The 4225-nt window shown below is 42.9% G+C and overlaps 1 protein-coding gene across 1 annotated transcript in view; it reads right to left on the reverse strand.

The window, feature by feature from the left end:
* The window catches only part of LOC102376517 (tubby-related protein 4), a 57719-nt gene that overhangs the window by 35976 nt on the left and 17518 nt on the right, over nt 1-4225 (reverse strand). The gene's annotated exons all lie outside the window — the stretch shown is intronic.

Here is a 4225-nt window from a genome sequence, read left to right on the forward strand (position 1 = left end):
CTGTTCTAACGTGCCCTTCATGTCTAACATCCAGCATCACTTCACACACGAAGGGCTATAAGGAGTCAAATGAGGTACAAGAAAAATGGTTTTATTATTAGACGCTGGAAAAGACAGACAACTGCCAGGTGTGACCTGACCTTTAAATATATTGCTCAGATAAAGTCTCTCTGAAATGTGAGGATGAGGTTCAATTACTGCAGTAAGTCTATTATCACCTGGCTACAGTGGTCTATCCAAACCCTATTGTGGAAAACGATTAGCCAGAGATGCCCTTACTCCTTGTAAAATATTCCACCATGTGTGGATTCAGTAGCAACTTTATTAAACTTTATTGGGGCAAACAAACAGATTTTGCCATACACTTTCTTTTTTCCCCATGTTTGATCATGTGTTCTTTGCTAGTAGCAGAGAAATCTGGGCAGAGATTCTGGTACTTCCACGTCTGTTTTTTACCTAACAAAATCCCATTAGTTTTTATAACAATCTCAGCCTTAAATACAGGGGTATGAATGAATCTCAGAGATCAATCATAAACATGGAGACAGGAAAAAGTTGAATTTCCACACACAAACAGAGAATTTAAGTCACACAGCACTATTAAACTCAAAAACAAATACACGAAAAGGCAATAGTTCAGATGTTTTTACCAAAGAAACACATTGACTGTAGGATTAAAAAAACTGATTAATGATGAGTTTGATAGCTTTGTGTCTGAATCAGTCAGAGAAGCTATTCTATGTAGTTACATACACCCCCATTGGGAATGTTACTTCTTAGAGCACTGGACTGGATATCTTTGACCAAGCTACCTCCCTGTGCTAGCTTATTCTATATCATTCATTTTTCACCCCAACAGAGGAGCAGTATAACATACATACCTTTTATAACTGCTATGAAGTTCAGTCAGTTAGAATTCAGTTAGAATGTAGCGGACAGGTATTTCACTAAGTTCCTGAAGACACACAAATTCTGGGTGTTAAGGTCTGTTTTCTGCCTAAGCTAGCACCTTGCTATTAGAACTAGAAGTCTCACGGAGTGTGAAGTGGTCATATCCAGGGCAGGAAATCCCACTGGCAGACATCAACTAGTGAGATAAGACTTTGTTTTTGATTAGTGCTGCAGGTCTGAAAATCCTTCGGGAATGAGACACCAGATGCAAAAGAGAATCTGACTAGTGAAAGGCATGTTTGTATATGGATGTAAAGGCTATAAATAACATAACATGAATGTTTCTCTCTTTTACTTTAAAGAAGGATGAAACTGTATCTGTGCACATACAGAGTGAGAAAGAATGGTGCATTGGTTAGGAGAGTAGATGGGACTGGTAAGGCCTGTGTTCAGGTCCTTCAGCCACCACAGGCTTTCTGTGTGAGCTTGGGCAGATCACATAGTCTTTACCCCTGTACAATGTCAAGTGAGGGCAGGGTGGCACTTTAGGCTAGAAACAGACGTCATCAAATTAAGCAGATCAGCTGTGCCAGGATATGTCCCAGCACAGCGGATCTGCTCCACTGGGCAAAACATAGTTGTCCCGCCTATTGATCCTGTGAGACAACGGATGATGTGTTGCCTGCTTACAGAGATGCACCAGAGAGGTTCCCCCTGGTGTGTCTCTGTAGACAGAGAAACCTCAGCTTTTCCCTGCTCACAGAGACGTGTCACAGAGATTCCCTGGCGTGTGTCGATCTAAGCAGGGAAAGCCAGGCAGGCAGTCCCAGGGAGCAGCATGATTGGGCCCCTCAAGCCTTGGGATCACCTGCCCAAGATGGCTGGAGAGAATGGGCAGCTCTGGTGGGAAGGGCTGCCTGTACTCTTGCACCATAAAGCAAACAGATGTCCACTGCTAAGCAGAGGCATAAATTGTTACCACCTATGTTAAAGCCACAAATTTTGGCCATTTGTGGCACAAGGGGCATGGGCATCTGTTTCCTTGGCCTTTGTGCTGCCATAAACATTCTTCTGTTTCCACCCTTACAAACTGACCAGTTCAGAGAGGCATGAGCTTTCGTAGGCAACAACCTACTTTGTCAGATCTGTGTCATGTGAATATAACCATTAATTTCTAAGGAGGACAGGAGGTTAAATATATCAAAGATTATGAGGCGCTCAGATACTTCAGTAGTGAAGGCATTGTAAGATTTCTTCAAACTGCAGAACAGTTAATTTGCAGTTTAGTTTCTTATTTATTTCAGTTCCAAGTTTCTATAGCCAGGCATCTTCCACATCTCAAGTCTAGCTGAAAGACTTAGTTTTTACTGAATGAGTCTTTTCCAGGACAAGATAATGAACTTGTAGAAAAAATAGACCCCATTTCCCAGTTGTGAACAACTATAAAAATTCCTCATTGTGTTCTGCTGCTGTGATAGCTAGAGGTTAACGGGGGTTACTACAGACTGTCTTACTTGAACATTTCAAAGCCTCCACTGAGATCCTGGAGCACACTTCACTAGCAAAGTCTAAATTGCCTTGTCGTTCTCTCCATAAGAAAACAAACTTGCAGTGTCACCCAACAACCCCCCAAATAAGATTAATTTTGGGGGATGTACCCAGAAGACCACATTAATACAGCAGCAATAAACCTAAAGATTCCATGTGGAGTGCACACAGATCAAGAGAACCACATCTGTTTTCCCAGATAAAAAGCAGGCAAGGATCTTTGAGTAGATGTAGTATCTTTTATTAGACCAACCGAGTACTGTAGTTGGAGAAAAGTTCTTAGCAAGGTTCAGGCGCAGTCACCCTTCTTCAGGCACAGGAATACTTGACACTGGGGAAGAGCGCCTTTTCCCATAACTTAACTGAAAACTCTACCCTTCTCTCCCTGGAGCCCTGGAACCATTACAGGATTTCTGTGGAAGCACTTGTTCCTTAATCTACTATATATATGGATCCAGATTCATAGTTCCATAGTTATAGTTTCATAGTTATTAGGGTCAGGACCTATTAGATCATCGAGTCCGACCCCCTGCCCTGGGCAGGAAAGAGCGCTGGGGTCAGACAATCCCAGCCAGGTGTCTGTCCAATCTCCTTTTGAATATTTCCAAGGAAAGACAACACCACCTCCTTTGGAAGCCTATTCCATATTTTGGTGACCCTCACTGTAAAGAACTTTTTCCTGATATCCAGCCTGAATTTGCTCTATTTTAACTTGTGTCCATTGTTTCTAGTTACCCCAACTGTTGCCCTGGTAAACATCGTATCCCCCACTTCCTGCTAACCCCACCCCCGATGAGTTTGTTGGCCCCCCACTCACTCCTGACATTCCTGATGAGTTTGTAGGCGGCCACAAGATCATCTCTCAGCCTCCTCTTGCGGAGGCAAAAGAGGTTCAGGGCTCCCAATCGGTCCACATAGGGTTTTTTCTGTAGATCTTTAACCAGACAGGTGACCCTCCTCTGAACCCTTTCCAAGTTATCCACATCCCTCCAGGTTATCCACCCCTCACGCTAATACAGTTCACAGGCCAGAACTTTCATGGGCAGGAAAAGTATGTAGAAGGTATCGATGAACTATGCTTACAGCAAAGTACTAGAAAACTAGAGGGTTTTGTTTTAAAATCCAACCTGAACTACTCAAAATATACTGGTGAGGAAGTCACTTGCTCTCTTTAAACTTTAAGGCACCTGGCCAATTTGGTGAGTTCAAGAAAGAACTTCCTAAATATTCCAGTCTGCTGAATGGAGCTCTCTTAAATAAATGTTTCTCTTTGTAAAATCCTGCCAATATCCCAGCAACATGTTCTCACAGACCATTCCACAGTCCTTAAAAGTATGTTTGTATGTTTGAGATAAGACATCACAGCTAGGTACAAACATTCAAAAAATTCGATCTAAGTTGCATGAAGGAATCGATCTAAGTTGCATGGTTTTCTGTAAACAGCGCAGTTTAGATCAGTAGCAATCAGAGCACACATTCGCCCTTTGGACAGGGTGGAGGTGGGGGACAAATCTTAGACCAGGTTCCTCCATTTTTAAACCAGTCTATGTGTGCCGAACTTCTGTTCTGTTACAGGTATAAACCAGTTTTGCATACCAGACTTCTGTTGTTATGGATATAGACTTATTTCCAATCACTTCTACACAGGGACCTACTTAATTCATGGCCAGACAGAGGAATTTTTGCAGCTTGGTCACAGCTCAAAGAGGCAATTTCACAGGCATTTCCCTGCACCCCCGCCCCTTGTCACTGATTGGTGGACAGGCCTGGGGGTGGGGGGGGGAGG

This window comes from Alligator sinensis, unplaced genomic scaffold (genome assembly GCF_000455745.1).
Source record: "Alligator sinensis unplaced genomic scaffold, ASM45574v1 scaffold1356_1, whole genome shotgun sequence".
In the NCBI taxonomy this organism is placed as follows: Eukaryota; Metazoa; Chordata; order Crocodylia; family Alligatoridae; genus Alligator; species Alligator sinensis.